This window comes from Gavialis gangeticus, unplaced genomic scaffold, assembly GCF_001723915.1.
Source record: "Gavialis gangeticus isolate Ggan-Ray unplaced genomic scaffold, GavGan_comp1, whole genome shotgun sequence".
Taxonomy (NCBI): Eukaryota; Metazoa; Chordata; order Crocodylia; family Gavialidae; genus Gavialis; species Gavialis gangeticus.
The window spans coordinates 129,871,000-129,888,735 of record NW_017729024.1 but is presented as its reverse complement, the minus strand read 5'-3'; the positions used below and the strand labels follow the sequence as shown (position 1 = coordinate 129,888,735).

General features: G+C 47.4%; 1 protein-coding gene across 1 annotated transcript in view; it reads right to left on the bottom strand.

Annotated features, from left to right (window-relative positions):
• Positions 1–17,736, bottom strand: part of PDE8B (phosphodiesterase 8B) — a 226,123-nt gene that overhangs the window by 92,339 nt on the left and 116,048 nt on the right. The window lies entirely within an intron of this gene.

Here is a 17,736-nt window from a genome sequence, read left to right as displayed (position 1 = left end):
GACATTAGGAAGAACTTCTTCACAGTTAGAGTGGCCAAAATCTGGAATGGGCTCCCAAGGGAGGTGGCACTCTCCCATACCCTGGGGGTCTTTAAGAGGAGGTTAGATAGGCATCTGGCTGGGGTCATCTGAACCCAGCACACTTTCCTGCCTATGCAGGGGGTCAGACTCTATGATCTGTTGAGGTCCCTTCCAACCCTAACATCTAGACTTAGATTCATAGGAAGCAGTTTTGGGCTGTGAATCCCAGCCTCACTTAAGTGCCTAACTCAGGGCTTTAGCTAGAAGGGAGGCATACATTCCTCTATTCAACATTTCCTAATAGATCACTTAGATATCCTGTCTTTGTCCCCCTTCCCTAATGTTTAGCATGCTGGCCATTGCAAATACTGTTCCTATGTGCCTCTCTCTCCTATGAAATGCATATGGAATTTAACCTAATCCAGATGCCTGAGTTACTGTAATGTTCAGGGTTGTCATGCAAAAGTCTCTTTGTGGCTCTTGCCCTATATAAATTAGGTTTGCTTTGAACAGGATTATATCACATGGGTTATAATGAAAGTGGAAGCCAGGAGCAGGGCTCTCAGCTTTTCCGACATCAGTGAAACTAAATGGTACATGGGTATAAGCAGGACTTATTTCAGCTTGTTTCTTGGCATATATGTTGGTGTATTCATGCATCTAACCCTAAGGCACTAGAGAAATGTCTTGAAGTCATAATTCTTATGTTTTGTTGATATCCAATCCTATGAGTATGGCCACTCTGCAGAAGAGCCACAGGGAGGCGAACAGAAGATGCCCATAAAAGTCTACGCTGTGGATGCAACTGTTTTACCTTAGACAAAACTGAGTAGCTAATGATTGGGTGCCCTGCAAGGTATACAGTGCAGGTGGCATTAATTCCCTAACAGAAAATATTCCTTCCAGAGTTCCTGGGGATTCTTTGACCTTCCAGTGTTCCTGATTGTTTTCATACTTCTGGCTCTGTCCTTAATGTCTGAAGCTAGAGCCATGGTATAAAACAGCTATGCTAGCTATGACTATGCAGGTGTCTTGGTGGAAGTATGCCAGTGCGGAAGCACTGTTTCATGATGTACAAAACTAGACACCAGTTCTCTGATTGATTCCTGCAGAGCCACATTGAAGTCAATGGGGCTTTATGCAGGTGTAAGGCTCCCTTCATTTGGAGTCAATTAAAGGATCATGGCCAGAATTTCAAGAACCTTCAGCTGCAAAACTAAAATGCAACATGCTTTCAAACTGTTTCTCATTAATTCTTGCAAGAGGACAGAGAGTAAAGCTGTGTATTCCGTTAGTTTTACAAAACAAAAGAAATTACCGGTAGATTGCAATAAATATTACAAACTGCAGTACCTGGCTTTCACAGACTGAACATGAATCTGTCTGCCATTAGAAACAACTCCCAATCCTTTGCAAATTCACACTATTTACTCCTAAATATTCATTTATTAAATGGGTATTATAACTGCCAAAGCTTTGCAAAACTTTTAGATGTTCCTACCCTTCTATATTCATCACTGAGAGAATATCAGTACCAAGCAAATGTTGAGTCTGCATCAAACATAAACCAAATCCTGCATTGAACAAAAATGTTGTAACAATTTTCATTGCTGATTCATTTTCTCTTTAGACATCTATTGCCTTATTTGCCATCAGGAAGAAGGATCATGAACTAGCAGTTTAGTTCATTTCAATATTCTTGTAAAACTTGTGACCCTAAGGCTGATTTCACTGAAAGCAATGGCAAAATTTTATGATTTCAGTGGTTGGAAGAACAAGGCCTTGACTTAGAAGCAAAGCTCCTATAAAGTCAGTTTGCTTTCTGGCGACATCTGTTGTAACAATGACTTTTTTTTAAAGTTTTTGTTATCCTTACAGACTTCACCGTTCATTAACATCATCATCATTATGATCTGTTAGCCAAGCAGTGTAACCAGCCAACCAAATCATACATTGGTACTTATCCTGCAATGAAAAACAATGCACAGTATATTTTCAAAATACTATAAATAGCAACTGACTACTTAATTATGTTATCTATAGCCAGGTATCTTATTACTACAACAAGAATATCATTAGGTAATCAAAACATACTTAATATGCTTCATCAGACTTTCACTTTTGCACATTTTAATCACCTATAAAAATAATCATTACCCTATCTAGGTGATTGAAGACTCACAGCCCCTGCAATTTATAAACTCATAGGTAATTGGCTACACAATTAAGGTAAAGCTAGTGATTAATTATTAGAGCAGAAGAGCCTTGAATAAAATTTTACATCATTTGGGATAGGAGTGATGTTAGGGATTAGGCTAGAGGCATTTATGAAAAAGTGAAACTTTTGGATCATTTCGTCTCTTGGAAAGGCAGATAAAACAGAAGTATTGGCTGGGGGGTTTTTTTTTTTGATGCTCCAATAAAAAAAAACACTCAAAAAAGTACAATAAATGACATTTATGTCCCTTGTACCTCTTTAGCAAGCAGTGAAAGCTATTCATGTACCCAGGAAATGCTCTTATTCTGATGTCTCCCCCAAACCAGATCTTCCCGGGGTGGACATTAACTGACTTCTTCCTTTTCATTTGGGTGCCAGATAAGAACAGCTGCTCCTGCCCTGACCTCTCTCCTTCACAGCATTTTTATGCTCTGTATTTGTTTTTTGCCACCTTGGCTAGGGACAGAAGTTACACATAAACTGATTCAAGTGATCAGAAACTTGTTTAAACCTGTAACAGAACAGAAGTTCAGTGAGCAGAAACTGGTTTAAGCTAAACCTGGTTGAATGTAGTGTTAGACTTAACTGATTTGGGTCAAATAAGTTTATGCAACTTCTGTTCCAGCCCCTCCCTGGTTTAAGTTAAACTAGAGTCCCCCAGCATCCCAGCAGGCTTTGCAGCCCTGGGCAGGGTTATACTCTCTGCTCCAGAGAATAGGGCTGTCTCCCCCCCCCACACACACACACTACTCTGTAGCCCAACTAGGGGCAGGGGTGTGGGCAGAAGCATGGCCCCCTGAGGCAAAGGGAGCAGGGAGGGGGTTTATTCCCCACCCTCCCCTACCAGGGGACTGTGGCCCCTGTCATTCCCACACTCCAGTGGCAGGGGAGGGAGCATGGTTAGAGCTGGCTGGCATGGCTCCCACCATCCACCTGCCTCACCAGTGGCTGGGGCTGCAGGGCCGAGTTGAGCCAGCATGCAAGTGTTACTGAGGGCAGAGGCCAGCCCAAGCTGGGTGGCGGGGGCCAGGTCCTTCCCAGTGGGCTGCAGCTTGGGCTGGGGCTGTGCAGCTCCCTGCACCCAAGCTGGGTGGGGTTGTCATGGAGCCCTAGACAGCTGGAAAGGGCCCTGCGGGGCTGGCCCATGGGGGCAGGGCCTGTCCCAACCCACTGGGGCTGTGCGACGGCCCGGCCTGGTAGCATGGGTGGGGGCTGGTTGGGGGGCAGGCTTCTCAGGCCAGCTCAGGGGTGCAGGCAGGCCCCAAGCCTGGCAACAGCCGCTGCACCCCCTGTCCTGTGCAGCACCTGGGGCTGCAGGCGGACAACCAGCTGCAGGCTGGCCAGAGCTGGGGGCGCTGTTCTGCCCCCTTTGCTTTTAGCTGCCACAGCTGTGGCTGTGCCATGCTGCTCTAGAAGGATGGGGGGAATGGGGTAGCTTTAGCCCCGTGGCTTCCGTCCAGCATGTGAAGTGCACCTCCAGCTCCTAGATGCGCTTTGGAAGGCAGAAGGCATCCGGGGGCTGCAGCCACAGCTCCACAACCTGGGCAGAATCCACCAGGTTGTCAGGGCTGTTTTTCTCCCCTCACTTCCAGCTGCAGCTCCTGCACTGTGCGCTGCACAGCACCACTTGGGGCAGGGGGAGTTTCCTTCAACCCAGCTCAGAGTAAGGCCACCGGGCTGAAGGAAGCTTCTCCTGTCCCAAGCAGCACTGAACAGTGCAACAGAAGCAGGAGCCACAGCTGGTGATGAGGTGAGAAAAATATCCCTGCTGGGCCTGGTGGCTTCTGCCCAGTGCATGGGGCTCTGGCTACAGCCCCCAGATGCCTTCCAAGGTATCCAGGAGCTGAAGCCACAACTCCATGCACTGGGCAGAAGCCATGGGGCTGAAGCTTCCCACCCCCCTGCTCCCAGCGGCATAGTGCGGCCGCAGCAACAGAAGCTTGAGGCAAGGGGGGCAGAACAGCACCTCGGCCCTGGCGAGCCCACAGCTGTTTGTGTGCCTGCAGCCCCGGGTGCTGCACAGGACAGGGGGCATGATGGTGGCTGCCAGGCTCAGGGCTTGCCAGCACCTCCAGGCTGGCCTGGGAAGCCTGTTCCCCAGTCAGCCCCTGCCCGTGCTGCTGGGCCGGGCTGTCACACAGCTGCAGTGGGCTAGGAAGGGCCTTGCCCCCATGGGCTGGCCCTGAGGGGCCCTTCCCAGCTGGCTGGGGCTCCATGACAGCCCTGCCCAGCTTGGGCGCAGGAAGCAATCTGGCCACACAGTCCCTGTGGCTCCAGCGCAGGCTGTCCCTCTGCCTCCACCCTCAGCAACAGCCAGAGGCCAGCTGGGCTCAGCCCCACAGGCCCAGCTGCAGCCGCAGCCCTAGCCCTGGACAGATAGCAGGGCCATTCTGGCCAGCTCTGACCAGGCCTCCCACCACCCAAACAGAAACAAGAGGGAAAGTTGGGCAGACCTCAACTGGGGTTCCATGCCCGCCCAGAGACAGGGGAGTTTAAACCTCACCCCCTACCCCTCTTTGCCTGAGGCACTGCCCCAGCTGGTATCTGGCCTCAGAGACAATCCTGGCAAGGCCTGCTTCCCCCCTTCCTCTCCAGGCACAGCCTGGCTGGGGTTCCCACAGGCCAGGGTGGGGGTTTAAACACCTCCACAATCATACTTATCCCCTATGGTGGCCTGGCCATGCCCCCCAGGTTAGCTTCCCTCCAGTCTTGCGGCTGCTGTAAAAGGAAGGGAGGGCTGCTTTAGCACCCCCTGGCTTCTAGCCTGAGCCAATGTAGGCATGTGCCTGCATTTCCAGAATTCAATGCGAATGTCTCTGCACTTGCAAATCAGTTCAATCTTTGCAGGTTAAACCAATTCAGGCTCCAGTTTTTTGAATGCCTGTCCCTAGCCCTTGTCTATGGCTCTCATCATACCCTCTTTGCCATTACACTATCTGCTTTCTTCTTCTCCTTCCTTCCCCCCCACCTCCCCCTAGCTTCATTTCCCCTTCCTTGTTATCAACGTTCCTCTACAGCAGGTCTGTCCATCTTCTGAGTGGCTGGGGCCACAGGGTCCCCAGCCACACACCAGGTGGCTGCATGCAGGCTACATGCTGCACAGGCACACCCCTCTGCTGCATTGTGCCAGCACTTGCATACCCTGCATGCTATGCCAAGTGCCTCTCCCCTACCATGCCACATAGTGGTACTCCCTTCCCACTGTACCATGCTCGTGCACTGCACAAGATTCCCAGGACCCTCCCAGCCACCTGGCTGTGGACTCCCTCATCTCTGTAGACTGCACCCCCACCTTCCAGGGGCGGGGGCCGGGGCCAGGGCAGGCAGTGGATACTGGAGGGAGAAGGAACCCAGCAACTATAGGAGCAGGAACTGCTGGAGCAGTGTGGGGAGCAGCCCCAAATGAGGAGCTCCAAGGTAACCCCTCAGAAGCTATATATAGGGTCCTCACTTCTCCCACCCTTACAAATCCAGATCCAATATATGAACCTTCCCCTGATCCTTTTTCTCCTCCTCACTTTGGCTGACATTCACCAACTCTCACCCTCTCTTCATCTGACACTACCTCTGCAGCTGTCTTCTTTTCTGGAGACCCTTTTTCTCACACTAATCAGGGTGGGAAGATGATTCTGTGTCTGACCATTTGGTTTCAACATTTTCAAAACAGTATTTCATCATGATGATTCATTTCAAGTCAAGATGGATATTTACTTCTGTGTTGTTAAAATCTTTTCAAAAGATATGAAACTCAATGAAATGTTGTGTTTGGGGTTGAATGAAATGTTCAGCCTAAAATGATTTTCAAAAAAAATTCAAGCCTCCTACGACTTAGGGGAAAAAAAAGAAAAAGATATCTGCATTATTCTATAGCTGACTCACCTATCTACTTCTCTAATCCAGACCAGTTTCCTTCTGCCCAGACTAAAATGTCAGCCTCTCTCTGACACCTCCTTACTTTTGCTCAGTTTTGCTATTTTATTACAGACCTTATTCATTGCAGAACTAGTTTTTCAGAGAAGACACTGAGGATGGATAGCCATTTGAAGATTATTTCATTTTCTTCACGATTGCTTCAGCCTAGATTATTACAAATTAGATCTGACTGCCTGCAATATTTACAGATTTCCCTGAAGATATTTTTGGGTTGAAAAAAGATTCAGATTAATATTTTAAAATAGCTTGTATTTTTAAGAGGTTTCATTTTTAGTTACTTGGATTTAAAACAATATTTTTGTAAGACTCATGATTCACAAAAGCTTATCATTTTGACAGTATTTTCCATAGAGATCTGAAACTCTCAAAACAAGATATACTTATTAAAAGTAAAGGCCTTTTTAACATATTCACCTAGTGTTCAGCTAAGAAATTGACACTAGAACCGCTCTAATTAGATCTCAGACACAGCATAATCCTCAGACTTAGCAAGTCATTTAAAGTCCATCTGTAAATCAAGAGGAAAATATTTTACTGCATAGTTTCAAGGGGCATCTTTTCACATATATAAGTAAGGTTCATGACCCAGAAGGGTCTCTAGTCTCACAGCTGCTACATGACATTTCTTTTTGTTGATAACTAGTGAAGCACAAAAGTGCCTTAAACCACAGAATGGAAAGGCAAATTTCTTGACCACCTGTATGTCAACTGTTAATGTGAGAAAAACCATACAATTCAGGCAAGATACTCAGTTCAGAACATCACAAGTCAGAGTATTTAGGGCAGAGCCACTATGACATTTGTACCCCATGACTAAACTAAGTAATCATGTGGTCCAATGCACTGCTCCTGCAAGTGACGCGTCAGGCAGACCTCTGCAAACCATGTAGAGTCCAATGGAAAAACAAGCCTTAAACCTTGTATCTTTCTTCCTATATCCTCGGTCCTAACATTCCCTACTTTTTTAGTTGTTGATCAAACTAAAAATTTAGAACAACAAATTCTTTGGAGCAGGACCTGTTTTTGGAAGCCACTTAGAAGATCTGTAGGTATCACTGAATAAATACAGAGGTGGTTAGCTGTACAGGCAGTCCTCGACTTACAACGGTCCAAGTTGCAACATTTCGCGCTTACAACGTTTATAAATTGATACCCTGTTTCAACTTTACAATGCTGGATCCGACGCAACACCATGCCAGCAAACATGTTCGCTGTGTCACCCATCTCCCTGGAGAACATCTGTCTAAACTTTCTTGGATACTTTCTTTAAGAAAGCAGACAAGACTCCAGAAAATCCTACAGCCAGACTCCTGAGAAAACTCCAGGCAAGGACCCTTCAAAAAGTCCAGCAAAGTCACCTCAAAGAAGTCCTTTCAAATCAATATTAATGTAGCTATATTACTCATCTATAATTGATTGAGTACAAAATTCTGCGGTATTTTTGGTAAAAATAGGGTACTGGGCCTTGGTTCAGGAACAAATCCCCATTTATAACATTGTTTCTTATGAGAAAATTGGTTCCTAGTTACAACGTTTCGACTTAAGACGTGATTTTCAGGAACCAATTGTGTCGTAAGTCCGAGGACTGCCTGTACTGGCATGAGGACAGGCAGAAGGTAAGGCAGAGTTGCACCTCAGAGACTGCTTTACAGCGGCATGAGTTTCTGTAGGCAACAGCCCAGTAGCATAACCCAGGGTGGGCAGCCAGGGCATGAGCCTTGGGTGTTCAGTAAAGGAAGGTATCAGAATGAAAGTAACGGGGAATTTGGGATGAACATGGAGCAGCATGGGAGTCCCTTTGTCAGCCTCACCCTCTCTCCCTTTGGGAGATGCCATTGCTGTGAGTGGGAGCATCATCATGAACATCCTAGTTAACTCTTCCCTGGCTCAAGAGAAGCTGCTAAACTGAGGGTTCTGCATGGCCACTTTCTATATAAAGCCAAGGTGGTTTCAAGACCAGGGGAGGGGAGGGGAGGGTTACTTTGGCTGCTAGTGATAAGTCCAGGGATCCTGGTTTTCTTTGTTTAAAAATCCCAAATTCTCTCATAAAAATCCAGCCTTCACTGATTAAAACCCCCCAATCTGTGTTTTTCTATGATTAAAATGAAATGACACCACATACACACAAACACACACACACACACACACACACACATATTCTAATATTATAAAAGCCTTAATCTATCTGTCTGTCCCTAATGCTTTATTTGCTCCCCGACTGGCTGACTGAAACAGCCAATCAAAGTGCAAATACAGTGCGTTGGGACAGGAGGTGACGGTGCAGCAGAGTGCCACTGTGATGGTGGGGACACAGGGGACGGGGTGGGGCCAACTGGCCTCATTCCCTGCCCCCTACTCCTGGGAGGCAGCAGCAATGGAGTGGATGGAAGGGGGGGGGAGGCTGGCCTCACCTCCCCTGTCCTGCTCCCTGCAGGTGACAACAACAGAGCAGGGGGCGAGAGGAGGGCAAGGCCACCAGTGTTGGCCTCAGCCCACCCCTCCTCCCTTCTATTGTTGCCACCTGCAGGGCTGATGTGGCAGCGGTGGTGGGGAGGAGTGGGCCTGATGCAGGAGAGGGGGAGAAGGGAGCGTGCTGCAGTGGTGGGGGGGGAGAGTGGACCTGGGCCCAATGCAGTGGGGCGGGAGAGAAGGAGGAGCCTGAGAAGGGAGGAGAAGCAGGCCCAAGGTGGGGGGAGGGGGAAAGAACAGCAGGCCTGGTCCAACCCGATGCAACAGCAGCGGGCCTCCTCCCCACCTCAGGCCTGGCCGACTCCTCCCCAACGTCAGCCCTGAGCCTGCTTCTCTCCACCGTTGGGCCTGATCCTCTCCCACACCCCCTGCATTGGGCCCAGGCCCACTCCTCCCCTCTCCCCACTGCTGCAGCAGGGAATGTGGGAGTGGGGCCAGATCCAAGCAGCAGGAAGGAAAGGGGGTGGGCCTGGATGGGGGGTGCTTGCCACGGGGCTCTGTCCCCGCCCACTCCCTCCCAGCTCCCATCATTCTTGATGGGCAATTGGCTAGTATGTGTATGTGTGGAGAGAGAGAGAGAGAGAGGTGTGTGCAGAGGGGTGGGGTGGGGGTGGTAATCAGTTGAACACAATGTTTTATTGATACAGTTACAAGTTTAAAGCAGTTTGGAAGTCTACCAGTGCCTCAATCATTATAATAAAATAAATTCTAAATACCTATATTTTGGCCTTTGATTTTGTTTTTTTTATCATGGAAAAATCAGAGCTCCCTCTGTCCCCTTCACTCACCAGGACAAGGCTTCAGCTGTGGCTCTGTCCCCACCCCTGCTGCTTTGTGGCACTGAGCAGCCCTGATATGCCAATGCCTTTCCCCTGCCCCTGACTCCTAGGCCACAGTTCCCCACCCCCAGCTATGCTGGTGCCCCCCACTCCCAACCCACAGCCCCCTGTCCCTGCTGGTGCCCCTCACTCCTGACCTGCAGCCCCATGGCCCTGCTGGTGCCTCTCACTCCCAACTCACAGCCCCCCCACCCCCGCTGGTGCCCTTACTCTATTCCCACAGTCCCCTGCCCACCTCCACATTCCCTTCACTCCTGACCTGCAGCCCCCCAGCCCTGCTGGTGCCCCTCACTCCTGAACCACATTTTCCCACACCCCCATTGTGCCCCTCACTCCCAACACACAGCCCCCTGCCTCTTTCAGCCCCTGAGCTGCCTCCCACCCCACCCAGCCCCATGGAGACTCACAGGACTCCAGTGGGGGAAGGCCGTGGGGGAGGGTCCTTTGGGGGTAATGGGGATCTGTGTAGCAAGGCTGCTGCGGGTTGGTGCCTGTGCTTTCAGGGACAGGGGCAGACATGTGTGGCTGTGAGATGTTGCCCAGGTGGGCTGTGGCTAGGCTGCATGGCACAGGCTGGGGCTCCCATGCTGGAGTGGCAGGTGCCACAGGCATCTTTTCCTTCTCCCTCCAGCCCGCATCAGGGTCGGACTCGCTCTGCCACCACCTGCAAAAGCAGGAACCACTGCAGCTGCTACAGATAGGATGGAGACCACCTGGAGCCCCTCATCCTCCTCCAGCTGCCTGCAGTATGGCCCAGGCCAGAGCTGCACTTGGCTTTACACTGCCGCAGGACTGCAGGTTGGGAATCAGGGGTATCAGCAGGGATGGCGGGGCTGTGGGTTTGGTAGTGGGGACTGTGGGTAAGGAGCGAGGGGTGCCAGCAGGGGCATGGGGCTGCAGGTCGGGAGTGAAGGGCACCTCCCCACCGCTCCACAGCCTCAGCCCCAGTACCAGCCATAGCCATCAGTGAAGGGCAGCATGTGGTGCTTCTGGCCATGCAGCTCTCTGCCACCCTTGAAGGCCCCTCCCCCACCACCTTTCCCTACCGGAGGGGTTCCACTGGCAACAATGCAGCACCAAGTGGTACCTCAGACACTCCTGCCCTGCCACAGTCCCAACACCCAGACAACTTCCCCCAACACTGGTAGGCACCTGCCCCCCCTCCACATGCATCCTTTCCACACACCCTGCCACCCACACACACAGCCACCTGCACCCACACAGCCCCCCCTAGACAGTCCCCAAGACCTGGTCCCCCAACCCCTGTCCCCCATAGACTTACCTGTATCCAGCTGTCGAGGCTGCTCCTACCATCCTGCTTGGCTTTATGCTGGCCACATGTATATGCGCGCACACATATGTGGCGCCTTCTGCCTCCAAACACCCTCCCTGCAGCCCCAAGCAGCTCCTTACAGGCTGGAAGGCTGCCAGCCTGCAAGAGGAAAACCATGGTTTTCTTCTTTAAAGCAGATCCCTGGTGATGACACATCTCCTCTGGACAGCATTCTGCCCTCTCTCTGTTCCATGTGGCCCGAAACTTGAACCCCTTCCCTCTCCTCCCTCCATTCTGGTGCCATGCTAGTGTGCAAACCCTATTGGTTACAAGTGTGCTGTCCTGGGCACAAACTCTACTAGTTGTGCCTCTGAAGCAACCATTTAGTGTCCATTCTTAGCATCTGAAAAAGTAGGACATTGCCTATGAAAGCACATGCCTCTAAACCAATCTGTCTTTAAGATGCCACCCTGTCCTTCCATCTGCATTGAATAATTAGCACTGGGGGCAATCCTAAATAAGTACAGGTGAAAAAATCTGGCCTTAGATGCTGTAAAGCAGTGGTGCTCAATTTATCCAGCCCTGTGGGCCAGATGACTAGCACAGAGCCAGTCTGCAGGTCCAATACAGTGGTGCATAGGCCATATGCAGGTCAACCCTGCTGTCAAGTCACTTTACAAAAGACAAATAAACCAGCTTAAAAGAGAAGATAAAACAAAGATCAGCCATCATGAACAAGGCATATAAAACCAGGAGCTAGCTTTAGAAGAGAGGAATTCAGAAAGATAAAATGCACAGACATCAAATTGCTAGCAATTTTAGGGCACTCTCCTGAAAGAGCAAGCTGACATTTGTAGAACAGTTCTTTGAGTTCTAAAGTAACAGATGTATGTCTGATATAAAATGACTGGCATAAGAAAAATAGAGGCTTTTTGTATTCTGTTCACACAGTAGTGGCAGCTTGTTTGGGAATACATCATAATATGGAGTAAAACTCTCATAAACGAAAAAGTCACTTATGTGCGAGGCAATTATTTCGTTAATTAAGGCATGCAGGAACTGCCACACTGGATCATACTAGACTATTCTCCTGTCACATATAGTGGTCATTATTGGCAGAGTCAAAGGAAAACGTAAAAAAAGAGCCCTATACAGTGAAACCCCAGCTCTTTTGAAGTCTAAAGGGATTTGATGAGACCAAGATTCCGCCCATAATGAACAATCATGCAATCACCTGACCTTATCAGACATTATTCCCTCAGCCCTGGCAGTTAGGGGTTGGCTCATACCGCCAAGCGTAGGGATTCATGTTCTATAAATTTTTATTCTCACCTGTAATTGCATGCTGCATCTTATCAGCCATAAAAGTACAAAATATAGTCTGCCAGTAAAATTACTGGTATCCAGAATGCAAGTGATTCTTTTGAAATCTCTCTCCCATGACATTTTAGGAAACTGAAACTGTACAATTTAGAAATTTTTCTTCACATTTGTAAAGATAACCTCCCTTTTCCATATTTTTTCTTACCATATTTCCAGGTCAAAATTCTGAGCATTCTTCTCAGAACAGCCACTTTTGTGGCCCCCAAAATCTTAGGCTGACATACAATGGATTTGCTCCATAATATAACCTTAACTTGTCCAAATTTGTTTTTGAACTCAATCCAGAGAGACCAACCATTTCAGCACTTAGAAACAGCCAAGCCACAATGGTGAGCTCTAGACCAGTGGTTCTCAACTTTTTTAGACTCAAGGCAGCAAAGGATAGATGCCAAACACACTTTGGAAAATGCCAGCTTGTTGCTTTCACTTGTTTTTTTTGACTATGGAAAAATAATAGAGCATTTGTTCTATCGCAAAGAAGTCAGAAAGACCACAACAGTTGAGAATGGTTTTAGCATTACAGATTCCTATTTGAAATCTCTGAGTTTATCACATGAATCATGTTTACATACCTAACCGTGTTAACATTGTGTGTTACCCCACTGCTCCCTTGAAAGGATCTCAAGGCACCCCAGGGTGCCACAGCACACTGGTTGAGAATGACTGCTCTAGACACATTCATGTGTCATAGTCAAGCACTCTTGCCGCACATTAGGGGGCGCAACCCGCTTAAAAGCGTCCTCTTTATGAAAGCAGAGTTCCCATATAATTAGCTCAGCAGGATTTCCAACTATTTTGTGCTGCCAGAAATGAACACAGCAATCATTAGTTAGTAAATTGTAATATAAAAATAAGGGATGGCTAGGAGGAAAGAAATGGTTACTTCACACTTAAAATTAGAAGTCTTTATTACTATATATTTAAGACATAAAAGGCACCACATTGAGAAACTCTGTGTCAAGAACAGATATAAACATTTATTTCTTACAAACTGTACCTGAATGGATCACATTATTTTCTTGCTCCAGAATGATGGTTTAAAGAAAACTAGTATTTCCTAATGAATTTTCTATTTAACACTTTACAAGAGAAAGACCTGCTCTCTGGAAATTGGAAAAAACAGCACAGCTTGGCTAATTCAAACCACATTAACACACACACTTATTCATTCAGGATGAAAGTCCATCAAGAACTACTGACCCTAAAACTAGCTTTAACAAAAATACTAATGGCTGCTGCTGCTTCTAGTGTCTTAAGTGGAAATGTACAGGTACATTTACTTAGTCCTGGTAGGAGGATTACTGTGCCATAGCAACAAGATACTTGAAAAACTAAATTGGCTGTGACAAGGTAATAGATGAAGTATCTCATTTCAAGACTGCAGCTATTCATGGGTCCTCCTGTTGATTTGGAGAAAAAACAAAATATTTTTGCCTGAACAGGAAAAATAAATCATAATACTTGCATAGCATGTTTAATCCATCTGTTTCCAACAGTATTTTGATTACGATTTGGTGCCACATGGAAGAACCAGGTCTGCGCTTGATTCTAGGCAAACACTGACTGCATGTTAGAGGGTTGTTAAGAATAGGGCTATGCAAATAACTCATTTTTCAGTTCAAGTCAAACCAAGTTGAATTTGGTTGCTGTTGTTTCATTTCTTCATCAAAAATATCCTTTAGTCTAAAATGGAACATTTATGGTTTCTGACACACAAGGAAAACAAAGAAAACAAAAGGCTAGTTTCACAAAACTGCCAGCGGAGGAAGAAAACCTGGACTTTGCCCCTTTTCTATTTAGGTGCCCGTGGCTAAGAGCCATGCTCAACTCCCTCTTCTGCACAAGGGAATTCAAAGTCATCTCCCAGGCTGTGTCCCCCCCAAGACACTGCCCTAGCTACCCTAGTTCAAACTCCTGCACTGAAACAGGCAATGAACAGCTCTAAATGAAGAAATCTGATGCTAGAAACAGGCGTCACCAAATGAAGATCAGCTGTGCTGGGATGTATCCCCAGAGATGCCAAGGGTGCATCCTGATAGACAAGGAAGCCCTGACTTCCCCTGCTGACCAAGATGTGTCCTGGAGATCCAGGGGTGTGTCTCTGTAAGTGGGGAAAGCCAGCCAGGGGACCCCCGAGCTTGAGGGACCTGATCCTGCATGGCAACTCATGTGGTACGCAGGATTCGGCCCCTTAAGACTCCAGAGCACCTGCCAGGGCCACTGGAGAATGTGGGCAGCTTTGGGCTGTCCATGCTCTTGCACCAAAAAGTAAATAGACATCTGCCACTAAATAGCAGTATAAAACTGAGACCCCCTTCATTATGGCCACAAATAGGACAATGCAACAAGGTGTATGGACATCCATTTGCTTGACTTTTCTGGTGAGCAAATTAAGGCAAAAGGAGACACCTATTTCCACTCTAAAAACAGGGTCTTCCATTCAGTAGTAGGACTCAGTAGAGCTGGTTGCAGGTGTGGGGTGGCAGATGCTTCTCTCAGCTCATCTGATCCACCCCGAGCAGCAGGTAGTGGCACCTTCTCATCACTGCTGAGCCTCACAGCCAATCAACTTCCAAGCCCCCACCACTCAAATCAGTGGTGCTGCTGCAGACAGAGGCAGTGGCAGGAGGTCAGGGGCATGGGGTACAGTCTTGTGCAGAGGCAGGGGCGGCGGTATGTGGGCATGTGTGTGTGGTGCCCCCTGACCATGGTACCTTGGGAGGTCACCCATGTTGTCCAACCATAAGGCTGGCCCTGCTTGGGCAGAGGAAATTAATGCTGGCTGTCCTACATTCTGATTGAGTGCTTTAACACCTGAGGTTAAAGTAAAAATAGGAAAATAACCACCTCTTCCAGTTCAACCCTAAAATAAATAAACGTCCAGCCAAAACCATTCAGCAAACTTGGGCCAAATTTGCAAGTAGCTTCTGGAAATACAAACACACATTTTTCAGGGAGAATTTCATGTTAGCTGAAAAAATTACCACATTTTCTTGCATATAACTCACAACTTCTCCTCCAAAATCATCTGGGGAAAATTGGGGCACATATTACATGAAAGGAAAGGGGATTCGCCTCAGTCTGGAAATGTGATGGTGAGGTGGGGGTGAAGCAGTAGCAGTGTTAATTGCTGTGGATCTGGGAGCCATGGCAATTAATTCTGCCACTGCTCCGCTCTCTCCACCACCAAATTTCCAGACTCATGAGGAGCCCCTCTCCCCATCTTCACACTAGATTGGGGTTGAGTGTGGGGTTGATCCATGGCTGACCCAACCTGGACCCATCTGCAGACCCCATCTGGTGCCTGGTGGCAGGCCTGGCTCCCTAGCTGCTGCCACTTAACCTGAATCAAAGATCTTTTTCTTCCAACTCCCCTTCAAAACTAAGGTGTGTATGATATACAGGAGCATGTTATGTTTGAACAAAATATGGTACACTCCACTCTAGTTGCAAGTGCTTAAAGACAGAACAGACCCTTAAGTAGTCTTCCAAAGCTGTGAAACTTATGCAGCTCCAAACAGCATAGTTATTTATGACCTGCTCACAGATAAAGGCAGATTAAAATGAATTTGTAAAGGATAACAGTCAATAGTTAACAAATAAACAATCAGCCTGAATATTTTTATGTGCAAAGAGTTGTATAAAAATGGAGCGGAAACTTAACAGAACATCAAGCAACTTAGTGTGGACACTGTCATTTTAAGGGCATTTTTCCCTAATAATAATACTCTGCATTTCTCTAGGACCCCCGTTCATTGTGCTAAATGCGTCTTGGCAGGACAAATTATCTTAGTCTTACTAATGTATTGGGGAAAAGAAGAGACAAATCCCTCAGGTATCTGTCAAAACTAAATACAATCTCTTGAGGATGGGTCTTCTCAACATGTCTGAGATCTTGTTCTGTATGTCCATTTGTCATTATTGCCTATTTTCAACTCAGTGGCAGAATGAGTCGCACACCACTGATGAATCAGGTCAAATCTGGTTACGTCAGTCTTGGAAAGGAGGGGGAAAATGGTTATCGTAACTAAATCTGTACCACATCAATGATGCAGATATTGATACAGAGATAGTGGAAAGAGAGAGAAAAGAATCCAAAAAACATGATAAGACATACTGGGATTCATAACAGGTATTACTGTCACCCCATAATTAGTGTATGGTATAAAGAGTTTGGACAGTGAGAGATCTGGACACTGGAGAGAGGAATCGGATCTAATAAATATCAATGAGATAACTACAGCCGACACAGCTATTCCAGCAACAAGAAAAAGAGCTCCATGCTAAAGTCAATGAAACTGTGGTGTTTTATCAGTCCACGGTCTAGCTAATATGCATAGCTTATCAAAAGGCTACTATGCTGCAAAATAACCACTTAAAATACTTTAAAATTATTTTTACATTAAAAGGCTTCTTCTACCAAAGAGTGGCTGAGAAACAATGTGAGGAGACTGTGCATGCATGGTAGGAATTGCCAACTCATCATCCATTCCAGGGGCCAGAGTGACAAACAGTGGCAGAGGAAAAGACTGACTGGCTGAGCACAATCCACACCTTGAACAATCTCACATTCTGCTGTCTTTGAACTAAATAGTTTTGCTGGTCCCTTACTCAGGGAGAACATTAACTTCCAGTACAGATGCAGTTTAGACTGTTGATTTCAGAAGGAAAAGACAAACAGCTAAATATAAACAGGCCCTTATCACAGGCTGAAGATGGCCTCTGTCAGTAGTATAACAACAGGTGGGCAAGATGGGTACAAGTTCTGAGAACCATGTAAAGGAGTGCTGGCATGGAGCTAGGGAGGCACTTCGCCCTCCTATCCCCTGTCCCCCAGTTCCCAGTCTCATCCTCCTCTCTACCATGGCATTGGCTCTTGCTGCCACAAGAGCAAACCTCTGGCCACCACCAGCAAGGGATACAGAACTGGTCAATTACACCTCTGACCCAATCTGGAGCTGCCATTTGTGCTCTTCATCCCCCCAATTCAGTGTCAAAGAAAAGCTGAGATTTCAGCATCTGAAGGCAAGAATTACATTTCTAGTCCTTTTTTCTTGCAGAGATGTCCTTGTGCCCAGAAACCCATTGCCAAGCAAACCTCACCCTCCCTTAGGTTGCTATGGTTGAAAGTTTGCCCCACTGAAAATTTTCTAATTTGAAAGTTATGTGCTATGGTAACAAGTATTTATAACTGCTGTCTAGCACTCATGAAACTGAACTTTTGGCTGAGAGAGGAAACCTGGACTAGTTCATGGCCCTTAGGCATAGCTGGCCCTACCTAAACTACTTTCAGAGCAGTGGTTTTCTACCTACAGCCCATAGGCTGGATCCAGCCCCTGATCTGACCCAGGACCCAGGGGATAAGCAGCTCAGCCCAACACATCTCTTTCCCTGCCGTGTGCCTTTCAACTGATCCCCTCTGCAGCCCTCCCTACTCATTTCTTCTCCCCTCCCCTACAACAGGAGCTGCTCACCTTCTCCCTCCCTTTCTCCTTCTCCCCTCTCCTAGGCAAGCACTGCTTAGCAGATGTAAGCTCTCTTCCTCTCTCTCTGATGCTGGCAGCCACCTCCCTCTCCTGTCTTTCCCTGGGTGGGTGGGA